The sequence below is a fragment of the Apis cerana genome, linkage group LG6, assembly GCF_029169275.1.
Source record: "Apis cerana isolate GH-2021 linkage group LG6, AcerK_1.0, whole genome shotgun sequence".
Classification (NCBI taxonomy): domain Eukaryota; kingdom Metazoa; phylum Arthropoda; class Insecta; order Hymenoptera; family Apidae; genus Apis; species Apis cerana.
In genome coordinates, this window is record NC_083857.1 from 6279399 (window position 1) to 6300184 (window position 20786).

Below are 20786 nucleotides of genomic sequence, written 5' to 3' on the forward strand. Positions count from 1 at the left end.
GAAAGATACATACAATTTTCGTTATTTATTTTATTGCATCACTTTGGCGTAATTCAAAAATTTTCCAGAGAATGGATCTCGATATAAAATTCTTTGCAACAAGAAAATAGGAGTTCTATTTTTACGCGATAGATTATTAAATTTTTTAAGATTGCAACTACTTCTTTCCTTGCTTTAACAATTGAATCTTAAATAATGAAACAATAATTATGTAGAATATTTAATTAAAAAAACGATTTAAAACGACTTGTACATTTATAAAAAAAAAAGAACTTAGATTTGTAGACATTTTATGTCTTCGAAACTTGCCGCAATTTCTTTAAAACTCCAATTCCGCGATCCCTTATTTATCAAAAACTCGTGTCACGTTGAATATTTGATTTCCTTACACGTTGCGAAGTAGAAAAGTCTGAAAAGGATCGAGTAAAAGAAGAAACGGAACGAAATGCAGAGAGAGAGAGAGAGAAAGAGAGAGCGAATCGACAGGATTGCAGCCCGATGCATTGCCTGCAGTGCAGATAAGGGCCTCTGGTCCCTCGAGAATATCACGTCAGTGTCTCCTGTATGCACTCATACTTTTGCGCCAATAAAACAATAATATATCGTGCGAGGTTCAACTTACACATACGTGATTCGTAATAAAGGCACTTATAAACAGTTGATAGTCCTTCATAAATATTCCATTTATTATAATGCGAAAATCATGAATTTTTCATCATACCTTTTAAAAGATATATTTCTATTTTTTTCGCGACATCTAATTTCTATATAATCACGCGAAAAGTGGTATCAACCGGTGGTATGGAATATTATAATTAATCAATATTTAAATTCTTACAGGAGAATGGCGTTGCAATGGCGTGAGAACATTTTCTATCCCCGCACTTACTTACTATTTTCGAAGCAAAGGTAAATCTATTTGTGCCATGAATATTTAAAACAAACGGGGCGAGGATAAAATAACATCATTTAAAAGTTTAATAAACCAATTGTGTTTTAATTTCAATTGATTTTTGGATTAAACTGGGAATGCAACTCGAACACAATACCGATAACGTGCAATTTGTTCGAATTAATTTTCTCTCCCGATATTACCAACAGAACCGGCCAATTATGCGCTATCATTTCAATTAATCACAAATTCGATTTCATTCGTTCGTTGTGCAAAAATAAAAAAAAAAAAAAAAAGGATAATTTTTTCGCCAAACGATGAATACTTTTCAGAAAATACACACGTTACGATTCACACGCGCCAATAATAATATACACACAAAAACATATTTCGAAACGTATCGTTCGTAATTCGTACATCGACGAATTCCCAAATTAAATCCGAAAATATAAACACACGTTATCGCTCGTAGAGCGATGAGTCACGTAAACAAAGCGCGTCGTTGATAATTTCCAAAACACAATTTCTCAATCGTCGTTCGACGAGCTTCGAGTCAAGACCTAAAACTTCCAAGACCACGACTAATTTCGTCGTTTCACCAAAAATCGATCCCCCGAAGATAATTCCTCCCCCGTGCGAGCATCTAATGGCAACAATAATTTCTCGGCCGAGGAATCGAATCACCCCGTTTTTCCATCCGGCTCGGAACGCCTCGAACGTCCCCCTCTTACTCGGTGTTAAAATACTCGACACTAAGGATCTTTAATCCAGCTTTTATCGTGGATACGTGATCACGGACAAAGATTTACCTTCTCCGTACGTGGAAATCCGTGACGATGATGGTGATAGTGGTGGTGGTAGCTAACCCCTATTCCGTGGAATCGGTAAGCTTTGGAACATCGGCGCAGTTACTTTTACCGCCACGGTCAACGAACGGTTAAGGTGGTTTTAAAGGAACGCCACGAGTCGCGTTACAACACGAGCCGGTTCAGTGTTCGAAAGCTGAAAGAGGAGGCAATGAAAGCGGAAGCGATGTCACCGAGGAAGAGGAGACGCGCACACGACGTCGTCGAAATAATGGCTCCTTTGAAACACGATTGCCTTTTCCCTTTAACGACGCCTACGTGTCAATGGGTCGGTCATGCTGCACCTGAGACCGATTACGACTTCTCTTTCGCGTGTGTATACATCGTGTGTGTGTGTGTGTTTACGAGTGTATTGGGCCGTCATAGAGGACGTAATGCAACACCGGGGCACACGAATGCGTTTACAACGACAGGTATGCGATATCGGTATCGATTTGCTCGAAATCAAAGACTCGGGAACGAGGATTCGGTGGGGTTGAGAGAAATGATTCAGAAAGTTAGAAATAGTTTAGAGTATTAGGCTATTTTATTTCTTTAATTTTTTTTTTTTTTTTTTTTTTTTGCGAATGGAAAATGATTGGACGACACTGATGATTCTTCTTGAAATATAATGGATCTATTTGTAATCCAATCAATCTTTTGGAAAAACGATAGAAATTTTAGAGAGATGGAATTGCGAACGTCTAGGATATAAAATTTTATAGGTAATAAATAATCGTAGGTCGTTTTAAAGGAATTTTTGAACTCGATATCAAAATTTTATTTTTGTATTGGACCCATATTGACAACAGCTTGGAAACTTTAACATCGTATGGATATCGTTTCAATATAAGGATGGTAGTTGGCCTAAATCGACTGCTAGAATCGTGTGGGTCTATGTCTTTGGACTCGTACACCAGCAAGATTCTATAGACTCGAAGTGATTCAATATAAATTCCATCACAATTGAGCTAAGGCAGTCTTGATCACGAATCTTGGCAATAATGGTTCAGAATCGTAGTTGCACAAATCGCAAGTCTCGATGTTAAAAATTCCACACAAGAAAGAACGTATTCACAACGTACAAACATAACTTGCAAAACTGGCATAAGTTACAAGTCTTTATATAAACTTTAAATATTCAAAATTAAATTTTTACGAATATAAACAGAACATTCGTCTCATTCAAATATTGTACTCGTTTCTCGAAAAACTGTTGAAAAAGAATGAAAAATTTACATTTGCCAGAAGCGTGGAGACGTCCTTCACGGATGTTAGATGAGCCGAGAAAAAGGACGACGAGATGGAATGGCGAGGAATAAAGTATTGATAGAGAACGTTCCAAGAATTGCAGACGGCAAAGAAAAAAAAGAAAATCGTATATACTGTGTGCAAATTGAACGTGGCTACTCTGGCGGAAAATAAATCCTTTCGATGTCCAAAATGAAGAAGACACGCATACCTAATAATAAAAAATCAAACCTTATCTCAAGCGAAAGTACATCCTATTTATATAATCTCCAACCAGGATTTATTTTATTATATAAGAAAAACAATAATGATAATATCCTCGCCAATTTTTCCCCAATTGATTCCAATTTTCTTCATATTTATTGCATCGAAAAATCTCACAGAGTATACCTTCCTTTACAACTTCCTTACTCAATAGATCTCCATAGATCTCTCCTCTCGTTACTTTCCTCTCTTTCCATTCCAACACGCGAATTCCACATTTCCACTCCTCCAAAATTTCACAAAGATGTAAAAGTATTCGTCTGAGTGTCTCAAGTCAACCGCCATTCGCCATTCTTCCTTCGCTCTCCAGCCAGGGAACGGCGGACAAGATACGCAACAACGAGCATCGGCGGGCTGCGTCGCGGATTAAGGGCACGCGTCAGGGTTAAATATAAAGCGCAAACGACACGAGAGACCGGCGGAAAACTCTGGCAAGTGGGGCGTAACGGCGAGGACAAGTTTCGTAGCCTCCTCTCGTACGGATAAATATTAAATCTGCGCCTTGGGGATATTCGCCAAAGTCTGCCAAGTGGCCTGGCCCTCCGTTTTCCCTGCTTCCTCCCTGTTTCCTCCTTCCTGTTGCGAGGAACGCAGAGAAAAAGGAAGAAGAAGAAGAAGAAGAAGAAGAGGAAGAAGAAAAAAACACGCAACTCGACGCTCATATGCAAAAAGCAGAACAGTGTCTGGGATAACGGGGGAACATTAAAGTGGGCAGGGCAGAGCCGCTACACGGAATGAATATTTAAAGGAAACCTCAGTTCTAGCAAGGTTCTCTGCAAAGACCTGGGAGACATCGTGGTCTGCGCACGTGAGGCGCAGCCAGAGGAAGAAGGTTGGTGGAAGAAGTTGGTTGGTGGTGGTCGTGTTACGTACAATTTTCATGTCCATCGAGAAGGCGCCGAGTTCCTCGAGTTCCTGGGCCTCGAGTTGGTCGTCGTTCACGGCGACGGTGCCTCGCCACGTTAATCGACTAACCTCCTCTTCCCTCCCCCCGGTCTGAAAAAGTTCCCAACTCGGCCCACAAGTTTTTCCGGTCCCTCGTGATCCCCTCGACCCCCCTTATCGAATTTCACCCACGTGATATATGTAAAACCATTTCTGCCGCCAACTATAAAGCGGCGAGGGTGCGTAGAAGTTATCGAGGCCTGGCCAGGAGGGGGAGGGGGATGTATTTCTCTCTCTCTCACTAAGTTGGCCCGGTTTCGGTATGTTCGAGCACTGTGACAATGCTTAACGTATGGCCGGGGAGGGAAGATGTATTGCCGGGGTGGGGAAAGCGGATGCGTTTCGAGCTTGGATGTTGAGGGTATTCGGTGGAACAGTGGGAAGGGAACTTTCCGTGTGATAATCATTACGAAATTAAGATCGATCTCTAGTCAAAATATTTTCCAAATATTAACCAGTTTCGAGTTTTTAAACGAGTTGCTTATCTTTCGCGTGATAATCTTTACGAAATTTCAAAATATCTTCACCGAATAATATTCCAATCGGATATTGGAGCAGAAACGGGGAACAGTCTCCACATATATTACACAAAATTGCCAATGTTAGCCCAGTTACCTTCATTTCTCAAAAGGAGAAAAAGAAGGGGGAGGAAAAAAGAAGCACGTCATAAACAACCGAGCTAACAACCGAGCGCCAACACCGTTTCAACTTTGCAGAATTCAGGCCGACGACCCGCCACGGCCTCGCGTTATCGCGTCGATATTGCCGATCATTTCCCGGGAATTAATGCAGCGCTATCGTCCCTTCCCTCCCCTTTCCTCCCCCGTAATAATGGTAATGAGCGCGCTCTATGTCTCCGCGCGAGCATTCGTAGAAACCGTGGAAAAAGGCAGACAGCAATTGGGTCTCGCGGAACGGCCAGACCAGGCCGATTACCCTGGAAATAGGTAGTTCGGTTTTGTAACGCGAGGCTGTTCGTTGTCCACGTGGAAAATCGCCATCTTTTTTCCACCCCGATACGGAGAAACGTTCTTCAGACGCTCCTTCCAATTGGGCAATCTCTTTTCTTCTTGGCTGCTTGACGACCACGATGATGACGATGATGACGACGACGGGTGAATAGCGGCAGTTTTCGAGTCGTTCCATCGCGTGCCTCTTTTCAACCCGACCCATTCCCCCAAAAGCTTGGTTACAAGCTTTGATGTCGTCGGCTGGAAACGATATCGGGATCGCCACGGACGTCTCTGAGAGTGGAAATTCAGACAGACGGTTTGGCTACGAATATCATGCAAGGAAAGGAAATGATTAAATGAAATTAGAAGATGGTGTCTCTCGAGTAAAAGAAGTTTTCCATCCCTTTCTTAAATTGTTCAAGGATCGACTATCTTTCTCCTGAAAAATATATCGAAAATAATAAACCGATTCACAAGGTGTATCATACGCGATTGAAAGTAGGTTGTTAAGCCGTTGTTGTTGGCCGAGAATGCTACGAATTGCCAGGAGAAATTCAAGTTTACGATGGAGCGTAAACTTGAAAACTTGTTTAGATTAATGCCGCAAGTTTGTATCGCGGAATGTAATTTGATGGACGAAAAGTATTTCATATTGGATGCACGCGAAGAGGGAATATGCTCGCGGCAGTGCATGAAAAGGGTTGGTTCGGGGAGAGGAAGGAGGAGGAGGGAAGGAGGAATGGGATGGGGGAGAAAGTTTTCGTTCGGTGAAAAGCCAGTGAGATTAAAAGGGCGAAAAGTTGAGGAAGCCGAAGAAACGAATAAAGAAAGAAAAGGAGGGGGGGAGAGGGAGAAGCGGGCGGAACAGGCCATACATGGTTGCAAATGAGGCCGCAGATGCTCAGAGTGATAACGGATGATGGAAAGCAGTTCGTGAAAAGAGCCATCACGGTGCCTATTCACAATACCGAAGAATACCGGTGATGTTGAAGCAGCGAGAAGCCGCTACTTATGGCGAATAAACATCTTGCCGGGAGATAAAAGAAGAAATACGTCGAAAAGAAGAATCGGGGGATCGCTTCGATTCGATCGGAATCAAATTAGATTTCTAATATATATACTCTTCGAGTTTCTCTTCCCTTTTCTCTTCCATATTCGATAAAGAAGTTTCAAAAAATACTTGTACACTTTGATTCAGAGATGCACAAAATATCATCAGACTTAAAGTCGAACGCGTTTAAAATTTATCGCTATTTATATAAATCAGATACACAGTTAACATAAAGAAATGGAAAGTATCGAATCCATTCAGGTTTTATATATTTTCTAACTTCATGTCTACGAAATTTTTGGACAGTGAAGCTTAGCTTGTATCACGGTATTAAATTGTGCTTTCGAATCTCATTTGGATATTTGAGTTTTCGAGGGAGATAAGACAGATTCCATGGATTTTATCTTTCACGAATGATATGTCGTAGTATCGGAGTAATTTCGAACAATCTTTTTACTTTCCCAATTGATACTACTCGTGGTCGTCTTACGATTTCACGGTAATTCGCGATAGATTTCAAATTCGCAAGGTTTTTGTTGGCGACGGTTCTACAATCCCTGAGTAATCCCTGGCGATCCTGTGTCTCGAACCCTAGCTCCACTGGTTAGTGGTCGAAGTATCCGATCCTTGGGGGTAGTTTGAGCCAGGTTCTACGCATCGAGGGTCTTAGTGGTCGAGACGTAGGACTAGGCGTATTCCAAAGGTTTTATCGAACAAGGTCTCACGATCTTAGGGTAAGCAGTGGTAAGTTTCACGGTTTCGAGGATTTACCGAGGTTCTCGGTCCAACAACGGGGGGAGGGAGAGGGTGTTTCGAGGCACGTGTATCCGTATATTGATCGAGTCTGGTGGAGTCTCTTTGTATCTAGAAAAAAATAAACATTCCAATGTGTATTGTGATTCAAAGCAGTGCTCGTCGAGCCATTACAACAAGTCAGCGTATTTGTATTGTATCGGCATAACATCGATCGAGTCTTGTTTTTATTATATGAAAGGATATAATCAAAAGAATATATAATCAAGTTTCCGTTATCACGTATATGTTGTTTTGAATCTAATTTTTTCGATCCACGGGGATCGATCATGGGACGTGAATTTCGTTTGCTCGTTATTCAAATCGATTTATGTAATCGTTGTTTATTAAAATTTTACGAACAGATAATAGAATTATCAGATATAGAATCCATAGAATCGGGGAGCGATTCGTTTGTTCGATCCGCGAAAACAAAATGAAACGAAAGTCGATTCCTTTTTTAAATCGTGTTTTACACAGGAAATTTTACCACAGGCGTTCGTTTCATCATCGTATAAACACGATCCCTATAATATAAAAGCAAAGATTAAATCGTACCACGAAGGAAGCTATAATACGAACTGTAACCGAACCGCGACTGCAAACACTGCCTCGCCTTCTTTTCGCGAACGAGGTGAAAAGATCATATTGACGATTTTCGATCGAGACCGCTTTGTAATCACGACCCTTTAATGACTGAAAAGCAGAAGCAAACGAAATTATATGTAAATAAATACAATAAATAAATACCGTGTATATTCAATAAATATTTTCACCATTCTGATCCATATTGGGACACTAAAATAGGAAATATTTCTTTTATCACGGGAGAGGATACATTGGAAAGAATTTGACGAGCAAACACTCGTGGAAGGATATCCCGAAGCTCGACAGTACACGTTTCATCACGTCCTAAAATGTCCATCCGGACAACGATCGTTCGTGGATTAGCAATAAGGGAGAGAGAGTGAATTGGAGGATTTGCCGTTCGAGTCGTAATTGAAAGCTGGCGTGAGCCTCAAGGCGCGGAACGTTTAATAGGCAAAGTTAGTCGCGTTTCTATGCAAATTAAATGCTTATAGCTATCGAGAGGTAGGCCGTGCGGAGGGAGAGAGGACGACGGCGACGACGACGATGGTGGCGGTCCCCTCCCTGTTGTTTATCTACGGGGGGTGGTTCTTGGTCGACTCGTAACGCGAGTAGTTAGTGCCTGTGGGCTGCGACGAACGGCCAACGTGTGCGGAATAACGATAAGCTCCTAATGCCGCCGAACAGGGGCCATATTTATGTGTCTCGCATGTTCCACGTTTTTCTTCGTCCCGTTATTGCCACTGAAAGCGATCCACAGTTTCGGGAACAGGGAGAAGGATCCCCGCCGCTTTAACATGCGCGTCACAACCTTGAAAATATCGAATAGAATCTAACAAACTGGGATCAGCCTCCCAGATAAGGAGGCTTACACGCATTCGTGATTTGTATTTTATTAACACGCACGGATGAATTTCGAACGCCCATCCACTCTCCGTCATTAATCCGACCATGTGCACCTCCAGAGGGAACATTCTATCCCCGAGTTTCCCTCGTTATGTTCGAGATGAATCCACGAAGAGCAAAATAAACGATCGTATCGAATCTTATACGCGTAATAAAAAAAATGAATTGAATTAGATCTCGCGGCAAGAACAAAGGGTCGACGCATTCCTGCGCCATTCGTATCACGGATCACGAGCGTTATATTTCTTGGCGAAGATATCTCGCCTCTGTCGTTCGAGGAAAAAGAAAGAAAGAGAGAGAGTTGCACGCGTGCAGTCGCCCCGTATCTGCAAATCCAAGGAGCCCCCGCGTTAGTCACGATTAACGCATGAACACCCCCAGACACGCGTGTCACACGACACCGGAGAACGGAGGACGACGAAGAAGACACGAGAGAAAGGCGTAACCCCATCCGGCGGAGGGGTCGTCTGTGCAGAGGCCGCTGTGTTTACACTTAACTTTATTGCTTTCCGGCCAAATGCGTGCGGCTGAGTCAGCTTGGAATTAAAACCCTCCTCCCACCCTTTCGTGAGGCGCGGCTATCAGTTGTCGTCGATCAGCTCGGATGCGGATGAAGGAGAGGAACCTTGGAAGGTGCAACCGAGGGAAGGGGCTGAAGAAAGGGATGGCGCGGAAGAAGCTAAGGAGCTGGCTGCGACTTGTTTAAGGGTCGTATAGCCAGCTCGATATCTCGAACGTGTTGGTCGGCGAGATATCCCCCGTGGAAAGGATAAGAATCTCGTCCGAGTTCCGCTCTTTCGATCGATAGACACCATCGAGTGTGCACGTGCGAACAACGCGTAGGCGAATGATCTTCAAACTTCTTAGAAGATTTGAAGAGAGGGACTGAGAGTATGAATTATTCTAAATTTTTCTACGTTCATCTTAAATTCGTGGAGATGTGAATATGACGGGAAATGCGAGTCGGATCTGTGTAACGTGAGTTAGGAAAGGGGATGACCACGGCGGAGAAACTTCTGCAATTGTTAGAATCCAGACGCGCGGCTGTTGGGAATGCAGGGTGACGGTAAACTGCGTTTTATACATATATGTAGCCAATTCGCAGGCCATTACGACCGAAATTTCTGTTTGATGCGGGGAAAATTTGTTAAGTTGTAAGGGGATTCTAATCGATTACGAGTTCAACGATGTTGAGAAGTAGAAGTAGCAGTGGTAATAATTAAACCCTCTCGTGGTTTATACCGTGAGAAACTCGGATAATTCTTCGTGGATAAATCGAATACAAATATTCCTCATATATATATAAATTTTATCGTAAAAATATTATTGATATTCAATAAAATAGGAGAAGCTATGTATTTACGTTTAATATTTGATATCGCACGAACGGATATATCCAGTTAGAAGTGTTGAACACGTACTACTACAATATTCCATTCGAAAACAGGAAACCTGTGTAATAATCTCGAGGTTTATGCGAGCCAGATTGCCCGTTTCGTCACGTCGATGACGCGAATGCAAGACGGTCCTTCTATTATTGATAGCTGGCAGATGATAACGCGCACGTCTAACCCCAGCCTGCCATAAACGGCTGTGATAACCGTGCAACCTGCAAATCCCATGGAACGATCGCTCTCGTTCTATTGCCGACAATTACACAATCACATTACATAGGAGGGAATTACAGTACAGAAACCTGTGTTATCCTTTCATTATCCTCGTTTCGTTTCTAATTTTCCTCCCATTTAAATCGATTGATCATCGATCATTTGGTTAAAAATTATACGAAATGAAGAGACGAGCAGTAAAAGTGAGATGAGATTTAAATTCTCCATAATTCTTCTCTAAAATATCGATCAAAAAGGTTCACGATCGTAGCACCACAAATAATTTCTCGCAGAATATGGATTTTACATAGTTCCCGTTGCAAAATTAAAGCGCTTATTTAATCCTTGATTTCAACCATAACCGTTAACGCGATAGAATGAAATAAATTCGTGCTAATTGTAAGTTAAATTGCGCGTAAATTATCGAGAGCCGCTTTACACGTGATACAATTTGGCGGAAAATGGATATTATTATATCCATTGCAAATTTTCCAAATATGCAGCAACTATCGTTCACAGAATTTCCAACTTTCTTCACCGCGAAAAAAAAAATAATATCCGTTGTATCTTTTGGCGGTTGAATTGTAAATTCATCGCGGAATGAAAAAAAGAAAAAAAGAAAAAAAATATGCATTCCACTTTCGCCACGTCTCCTTGTTTCTTTCCATCCTCGTCATACCTTTTCACGCTCAACCCTTTATAATCCTTGTCGTTGCTTTTTCTTCCTCAGGCTACAAGTTCTCTTTCCCTTTTACTTTTGTTTCTCTCCTTTAATTTTCTTTCCCGTTTCCTTTCGCGATAACTAACCAAGTCTCTCAGTGGTTCCGCTTTTTTATTCATAGAATTTATCCGTTAACTTTTTTTCTTACTAAACATCGATTCATTGTTGCGCGATATATTTATATTTATTCACGGGGAACAAAAGATAATCGTCCACTTTCAATCGTTTCAATAATATCGTCTAAAAAGTTAGCTGGTAACTTTTATCGAAAGATTTATACGATCTTCGATGGCTTTAATTCGTTTTATCCATCGATATTAATGTATTGATACGAATCTCAGGTATTAAAAAAATACAAGGCTTATATATTTTATTAAAAATTATTAAATCTTATCGCCTCATTCGTTAAAATTACAATATTTTATAGAGAAAAAAGTACAATTTCTAAATTGTCGACTCATTACTAACTAATGAATCATTATTATTATTTTCTGTTAATGTAAAAAATATACATATAAAATTAATAAAAAGGCGGGCGATCTCTTTTTTTCTCACCTTCTAATAAACGTAGCTCACTGTAAACTTGGGAAATTCTAAGACCAGCGGCAGACGCACGAAATAAAAGTTCCAGTCCAGTTTCTTTTTAAAGAAAATCGGCAGGATGGAAGGCAGCGAGGCGGTGCGTATAATAATGAAGAAATAAATTGGTAAAAGTGCGTGCAACAGCGGCCAGTTACGAAGAGGGAGGGTCGATGGAAAAAAAAGAAGAAGAAGAAGAAGAAGAAAAAAGGAGGAATTGGAAGAGGAGGAGGGGAAACATGCAAAAAGAAGGAAAAGCACGCGGAAAAGGATAGACGGAACAGCCGAGGCTGGGAAAATGCACGCGTGTTTCCACGCGCCTGGATATATATAGAGAGACGGGGAATCTCATTTAGGCTTTTTTACCGGCGATCGGTTAAACAGCGCGTTCGAGACCGTTCGATCGAACAGGATCGGGGAAGTTTCAACGGCTGTGGCCACCACGCGAAAAATACTTTCTCCCGCGAGCGTTCTCTCTTTTCTATGCAGCCTCGAAACGATTGCTTTCATCGGCCGATTTCATCGTTAAAGCGGCGGGGGGCGAATGTATCGAAGCCAAGGGGATGAGGATCGGTCAGCGAGCGTAATTTTCCTCGGCAGCGTATCTAAATTGAAATCGTTGTCGAAATTATTATTCGTCGAGAATTTGATCCCCTTTCTCGCCGATCGGCCGTCACTAATTATGTTTTTATTACGGGTTTGTTATTTTATTGATAATAATCGGGGAGGATGACGATGATAATGATGATGAAGAGACGTATACGAAAGGAAAAATTAGTAGAAAAGGAAGGAATAAAAGCTTTTCAATATTTTCGATAGAGATGGAATTGCTTTCATCATTCATCGATGGAAAGAACGCATTTTAACGCAGTAAGTTATCGAGAATGTAATCTTGAAAAAATTGCCCAACACTATCTACACTCTTTCGCAAATTTTAATCTCTGCAATTCCTCGAATCAAAGATCTGGCCATCCACGTCGCTTTCCCCTCCCCAGAATTTCTTCAATATATCGGGGTGAAATAATTTAAAGATCGAGTGAAATTTTCCTGGCAACCTTTTACATTTCGAAACTTTATTTCTCGTTCTCCCTCTTATCCACCCAACAATATTTTTTCGCGGTAAATATTGCGCGCATATATTTTCTCGGGGAAAACCCGGGTTTGTTAGCACAGCTACCGAGGATACCTGAGATAACGTACCTATATCTCGCGAAGCATACATAAAGAATTACTTGATTCTCACGGCGAGCGACTTTTTCCCTGCTCCTCTTTTTATTTCCCTATCTGACACGCGTTTCACGGAGGCAGGTCAGGAATCGCTATTTTTAAAACGACGGGCAAACAGGGTTAACGGCGTGGTGAATGAGAAAAACTTTAAAAAAAAAATCTTAACGTGTATCTTTTAGTATCTGACAAGCCCAGAAATCATTCAAATTACGTTAAATGAGAAAAGAAGAAGGGAGGAGAAGGAAGAATGACGAACAGCAGGGAATTACGCAAACGTCGAATGATGAAACATTTGATATTTATTAAGAAGATATTATGAAGTTTATTCATATTGCGAAAGAATTTTTTTTTATTACTAAAAAAGTGTGTGAAGTTTTATTAATTACAGTTTCAAGAAGAGAGTTTTATATTAAAAGAAGAAGTTGAAATTTATTATAACGCTTCGATCACTCTTCTTTGTAATTGTCGAGAGTATAATTTAGCAATGACGCGTAATAGATAAAAATCATTGGAATCGTTGCAAATAAAAGAAAATTATATATAATTTGAAAATCGTGAAACTATTAAAATGTATAATTAAAATATAAGTATCGAGCGCGAAACTTAATCAAACTAACTTTTCAAATCGATCATTGGCAAACTTATCAATCGCGATCACGATTAACGAGGGAAATTTAATCGAAACGGTTCGTAATTACAAACTTCGGATCAAATCAAAGAGAAAATTTTCGCATTAACCTATATATATATATATATCATATTATATATAAAACTGTATCGATCGAAAAGTGTTTCGATATTAATGTAAAACTTAATAACTCGTGAAGCTAAAGAATTCGAATTTAATACAAAGTTGTGTCTGAAGCGAGGATCAATAGATCTTTCAACAGCGTTTCCAATTCATCTTGACAAGGAGAACGAGGAACGATATTTCCTCGCTCTTCCGTATCGCGTAAAGGAAGCATCTTCACTCGATCGGGAAATACTAAGTAACAGTAATGCTACGAAACGTAAAGGAAGCCCTTTTGTATGCAAATACACGCGACTACAACTGGTAACAAGAGGTTGGGGGAGGGAAGGGGGATGCGTAATGCGGCCCGTTGCATTTCTCTCGTATCCTCCTCCTCCTCTTCCTCCTCCTCCCCTTCTTGTTCACTTTCCACCACCACCCTCTCGATCTCGTCATCCAACGATCTCGATTCAATTCGCCTCGCGATAAAATCGTTCGTTTTTCTAAACGTCCGTTTTCGTGAGGGACCCGGGGGCTTGGTTCTCGAGATCTCTGTGGAAAAAGGGGCTAGGCTATAAGGGACGTCAAGCACCCTTGAAAATCCTTCGAGAGGTCTATTTTGTTGAATTTAATAATCCAGTTTTTTCTTTCTTTTTCCTTTTCTCTTTCTTCCTTCGAACGGAGGATGGAAGAGACGAATCGAGTTACGAAAGAAAATTACGAGGGGGTGGAAAAATAAGTGTGTTGTTAATACGAGATGTAAATTAGAATTGGCATTGTCCGATCGATTCATCAACGATACGAGGAATTAGATATGCCGCGAAGTTAAAAATGCGATAAAATGTAATTAAAAAATATATCGAGATAGGTAGTTTAAAAATTGAAATTGACGATTTAATTTTACTTCGGTTGAACGATTCAATTTTTTTTTTTCGATATAATTTTTCCTCTGAATCGAATTTCGTCGGAATCTCTCGATTTCGTTTATTTTTATGCGAATTTTTCATTCAACTTGTCGAATATAATGAGATCTCTACTATATTTATATTTAATTAATCTTATTATACTCCATTTTCGATTAAAAATTATCTATTTTCCATCAAGTATTCAAGAATTATATCGAGTGGAAATTGTTTAAAAATTAAATATCGATGGAAAATAGTGAAATATGAAATAAGTATGAAACAGTTCCAAAAACTGTTTAAAATCCTTCTTCTTAAAATTATGAATGAATTATGAAAATCATATGGAATTAAATATTAGTAGTGCGCAAAACAGTAGACACGTTCATTGTGAAGGAAAGCAACGCTACATATCCATAGAGTCGCTAAAAACTGTGTCAGCAAACAACAAGGAGAAATTGTGTGCGGAACAAGAAGGAACAAACATTTCAACGAGCATAGCTTGAAAACCACCCCTTTTAGAAGCATCAACCCCTTTTAATCCGAATAAAAACGCCGTGTTGTTCGACCTAAAAACCAATAGCTACGCGACATAGGCGAAACATGTTAGGGAAGCCCGAAATTAAACGAGTTTCGGAAAGATGCTGAAACTGTGCGAAAACGAGAGACGATGCTTAATTAAAAATGCGACGATTTTTTAAACGAAAATTCCTCGAATAATAATTTTTGTATCATAATGACAATATAGTCATGGTACATAAAAAAAATTTTTTAAATAAACTTGTTCGTTACAGTGAATACAAAAATATTTGCACAATTCTTGTAATCGTATAAAAATATTATTAAAGAAAATAAAATATTTAATTAACTAATGTATAAACTTTTTATTTCCATTCTATTAGAATGATAATATTAAGAGATACGCAATTGAAATGAATTCACTGTAATTCAATTTATCTTATGATTCATATTAATTTAAAATGTTGTCTCTGAATTTAATTCATCGATACCTTCTTTTCTTTTTTTCTCGGGTGTTTAAAATTTTACATTTGCTGATTTGTATACCAATATAAATTTTTTCAATTTTATATTTCATTTACTTCAATTTCAAAATTTACGACCTCTCACCCTAGACTTTGTACATAATCATTTTACACATACATTGCGATAAACTGTGCTACTCTCAATGCTACAAAAACGAAAAAATCGAATATATCAAATTTAAAGAGAGGGGAGCAAAGATTAAAAGTCCTATTATAGATATTTACATAAATGATTAATGCTGTTCGATAAATTAGATATGTGCCCGATATTCGCCTATACATCGATATATTTCCATTCACACAGTGAAACAGAATAAGCGTTTCGAACATAAACCTAATCGATACCGATAAATGTGAGATTCACTGAAAATTCAGATTTCGAAATCGTTTCGTAAAAAAAAAGTTTTATCGCGCGGCTGGAGGACAGGATATTTTTTTTTTTTTCCGAACAGGAAAAATAGTTTCCATTGAGTGGACGGGGAAGAGATTAAAACCGCAGGCTTTAATATTCATCAATTCGAAAATATAAAAATCGGTGAAACGATGGAAGTAATATCGGGGCGTGTATAACGCGATAAACGACGCACCAACTATTCCACGAGCGGGAACGGAAATGAAATTTCAAGGGGGAGTGAGGGGGGGCATGAGGGAGAGTCGAGAAGTTGGAGACTCCGGGCTGGATTTTAGCTTTTTCCAACATCCTGTCCCGGGTTTTCGGAACAGCTGGAGAAACTTGTGTCAAAACATAGGTATTGTAAAGGTTCTAAGTATATAACATATCAGTGAGGAGAAAATTGTACATAACATTATTGATTTAATTTCCAAACGTGTGCCAACGTGATTTATTAAATAAATTTCTCGATATGTATACTCACGTTTCAGATTATATCTTAGCATAATACGTTTCCATTCAGGGATTTAACAACACCGCCTAACAGATTACAAAATAGTTTCGTTTCGATTCCAATACACATAGAATATACAAATCGAAACCACATCTAAAATCTATGACGTTATATATATACAAGTAAATGGGTTAATTTTAATCAAAACCGGTTCGCAAGAGAAATTTATAGGAAACCGATAAATTCCTTCCAAAAAAAAAAAAAAAAAGAAGAAGAAACGAGATCGATCGATTTAACAACGGCACTCATGTCTCGCACATCGTGTAAAAACGAAAGAGGAAAAAGAAAGAGAGAGAGAAAGACGTAAATTGAAACGAAAGAAGGGATCCCTCCTGTAGAGACCTGTGCTCGTTCCATGATTTATAACCGATTGGCCGTCGCCAATCGGAGGAATTCGTTTTTCGGAGGATCCACACACACTTTCGAGACTCGTCGAGGAGGTGGTATCAATTAAAATTGGTCACGGAACGAAAGAGAGAGAGAGAGAGATCCGGTTGTCATCGAGAAAGAAGGGGGCCATCGATCGGGTGGATCGGTCGTAAAATAAAGATTTGGCCAAGAGGGTGGCTCGTGGTCTTTACGGAGGGGTTACTTCGCCCCCAATGCTAACCCTGCGGCGTGTGTGTGAGTGTGTATCCGCACGCTTCCACTCGGTGCACACAGGCATACCGGTTTCGATACCGTAGGGGCGGATCGGCCGTACTCGGCCTGAATACTGATTCTCCACGGGCGCATACATTACCGGGCGCGGATAAAAGATATTTGCATTTTGATGGACCGTGCCGAGTGCATTTGACGTTTCATATATGCATTCCGTCGAGTACGCGCAACACATCCGTGTCTGGGAGGCGGAGAGTGTGAAAAAAAAAAAAGAAGAAAAAAGAAACCACCCTTGCCCTCGATCATCACCGAGGGGTATATTTATATTATTTATTTCATCGGGACTTGGTGAATGCTCGTTTTCGAGGATCTCTTTTGAATATCTTTCGTAATAAAGAAGCGCGGTGTTCTTAACGCTCAAGATCCGAGAACTAGTTCGAATAAATCGACTAGGATCAATTTAAACGAATATATGTACAAGATGGAAAAGAAACTTGGACGCAGGATGCAAGATCTCTCGTTGTAAAGGTTTATTTAACGACAAAACGTTGCGGAAAAGAGAATGAAGAATATGAAGAAGTTAATATAATTAACGGGTTCTCCACTCTCAACGGGTTTCTACTCTTCTTTCCATTCTTTAAAGCGTGCGACAGACACGGACGAAATTTATTTAAAATTTATTTCAAATTATTATTTGACAAAGAAATAACAAATTTCCATCGGGATTATATTATTCATCATCGATTAATTAGCGTTAGTATTTCGCGAAATAAATTATCCAATTGAACAATCGATCCTACCGATTTATTTTTTTCAATTTCAAAATTGAAACTTCGAAATCGAAACAAATTACTGAATTATATTTATAAACCATTATAAATTTCCACAGGACGTTCCATACGAAACCGTATGAACCATAAATCGAAGCGAAACGTCGAATTAACGAAATTAAGAGGAGAAGGGGGATCGAAAATCAAAGATGCACAATTTTTCTCTCTCCTCTTCGAGTGAACGTTTCCATAACGTTATTGTATCGGTTTACAATATTCCCCAGGATGGTGCGCCCAGCATAGCTCGCCGATGGGATTCGTTTCGTTTCGTATCTCGTTGATCGTCAACTTTCGCCGCGTATAAACACACAGGTCTGTGTACTACAAATGGCGGGGGTGATGAATGTTTGCCATGAGCATCGGAATACGAATGTTGCCTAGAAATTATTCATGGTCGCCGATATTAAAAGCTGGCTCGGTGGGAATCAATTGCAAAGGATAGTGGGGGGAGGGGACGTCGATATTCATTCCGGCTTGATACAGGAATAAACGGCGAGACTGTGGTCACAATGGGACGAAGAATGTGGGAAATTGAAAAATCGATCATCGATAAACGTAACGTAAACGCAGTCGTCCGGGTATGAATGAAAAAGCACGAGCTTTTTTTCACTTTTTTCCCTTTCTTTTTTTTTTTTTGGTTTTCCGATGAAATCTTCGATATCGAATGAAGGTCCGAATTTGTTCAATTTCTCCGGAAATAAAGGTGACGCGCGCCATGAAACTTTCTGCGAACTTATCATATCGAGAGATAAAGTTACTTTTCAACCTTCTAACTTTAATGTGTTTGAATTAAATTTCTTCGAGAATCACTTTTCCGTTGGTAGATAGTAGAGTAACGATTATGATATTTTCTAAGAAAGTTGAAGAAATATATTCAAACCGCTTCTAAAATCGTTTAAAAAAAATCTTTCGTGTGCAAACTATCCATTTTTTTAAAATTGAAGCTTTAATCGACAATTCCCAAAATGTACGATTTTTTATCGTCACTTTATCAGAGCATTTGATATCTGTTTCTACCAAAATATTATGCTTCTCGTTTAAATAATAATTGGAATAATTTATACGCCTGCGTGATTTATTCGAGAACGAGATAAATATTTCGAGAAATATGAACGTTATATCTCGTTGCTGTGATTATTTTTTACTATAACCAAGTATTACCATAAACATAACCGATATTTCGTTAATTCGGGGATCATTAGTGTTGCGATAGAATCTTCCTTAAGAGCCAATTATCGTTAAGAGGGTAGCACGCGTCTTTAAAAAATTTAAAACTTCACTCACCGTAAACAGTTGCACTACTCGGGTCGACCACGCGGACAAATTTCGAAATCTTGCTTCTTTGCGGTGGCCTTCCAGGATTTTACACAGTCTCTTTAAACGGCCCGTTCCTTCACTTCATGTCACGGTAATTGCTGTCACAGAACACTCTTATAACCGAGTTGCATCTTCCTGACTTCCGACCGGCGACCTCGGTCCAGGGTTATCATTTCTGCAAATAAGATAAGATAAGAATATCTGAAGATTCCATTACAACGAATTAAAAGGAAGCAATTAAAAGGAAAAGGTAAACGGATCACTGAATCTAATTGAAAAATGAAGTTCGTAAGTTAGATTATAAGTTTTAAAATATCATTCGTCGTATTAACGTGAATTTTAAACTTTACATCTTCCAAAAAAATATATTAAAGACGAGAATACAAATCGATTAAACAATTTTAAAATAAATTCCAATCAGATTATATATCTCTTACTACACATTCAATGGGACAAGAATCGAAGAGAAGTCAATATTTCTATAAGTATGAAGAATAACGAAATACAAATATGCATATTAATGATGATACTCGTGCTGAGCTGGCTAAAAGAAAAATTGGACATTTGAAAAAAATCCTATGTCATTTCTTAGAAAAGTTCACGACACGTACATTCATCCATATTAAAAGAGAAAGAGAATCGTTCCGTGTAAACTACGCAAATAACAATTTCACAACAACTTTTTGCATAAAGCTAACCACAACTTTTTTCACAGGTGCTCGAAGTGCATACGCGTTATCAACCATTTATGAGCGAGTCGAATCGAAACTTTGGCCACGAGAATTACTTCTTCGACGTGTTGCGAGGTGGAGGGGGATCGGGAGAAGGAGGGCAAATTCGAGTAAAAGTTGGGAACGCTTGAAAAGCTTTATAACTCTGACAATCTTAAATCGACAGAAATATCGTGTCCAGAGACGGTGAAGAGTAGTTGGAGGATATAAGGAAATACGAAGAAAACGTGCGGAAGAGGATGGCCGAAGGGATGGACGAGGGAAGTAGTTAAGTATATTACCGTGGGCGACTACGCTTTGACACTATCCATTGTCTTTTTTCATGAGTTCGCATGCCCTCCCCCCAGTGAATCGATTTCGTGAGGGAAAGGGACAGACGCTAGGATAAAGGGATAGACGAGAATTACGTGGGGTGGACCACGTAACGCGGCAACTTTGTTTATTTTCGTAAAAAGTTAGGTGGATTGAATTTTAAAAAAAATGGACTGCTGGAAGTTATGATATTTTTATCATATGTAACGAGGTGGATAAATTGGACGGGATAAATGTTTGTTTTTGATGTTTCTGTAATCGATACAAATTAAATAATTAAAGTAATAGAATAGAAATAATAAAAGAAGAGACGTTAATCTGATAATAATTGAAATAATTCTTTTGATTAACTTTATAATATATATAAATTTTTGAATACGATAAAATATGAATATATTTTACGATAATCTCGATTACATTTGATAGAAAAATGTTTCGATTTAAACGAAACCTGTGGTGGAACGGTTCCAGAGATTATAGGAAGAATTATTTCCAATTGGATGATAATATACAAAAGCATGCTGTTTTGATGATTTTATAGATATCGATAATTCACGATATTTATACGATCATGGGGATACAGAAGAAATCAAATATAAAAATATCCAAAGCTTTCCAATCGTATCCAACGAAAACCAGTTATTAACAATACAGAATATGTCCTCCCACAGAGAGATAACCTCTATTCTATTAAAACGATTCTCATTATCCTTCCTTACATTAAAAATTCCATCTCTAAAATAACAATGAACAATTAACGTCTCGATTACGAGGCCAGACGATATTTCTCTTTTT

General features: G+C 39.1%; 1 protein-coding gene across 2 annotated transcripts in view; it reads right to left on the reverse strand.

Annotated features, from left to right (window-relative positions):
- The window catches only part of LOC107998319 (semaphorin-2A), a 515475-nt gene that overhangs the window by 355446 nt on the left and 139243 nt on the right, over window positions 1-20786 (reverse strand). For both annotated transcript variants that reach the window (XM_062076129.1, XM_062076130.1), the window contains exon 2: window positions 18916-19123. The gene's annotated coding sequence lies outside the window, so the exon portion shown is untranslated. The remainder of the gene's footprint in view (window positions 1-18915; window positions 19124-20786) is intronic.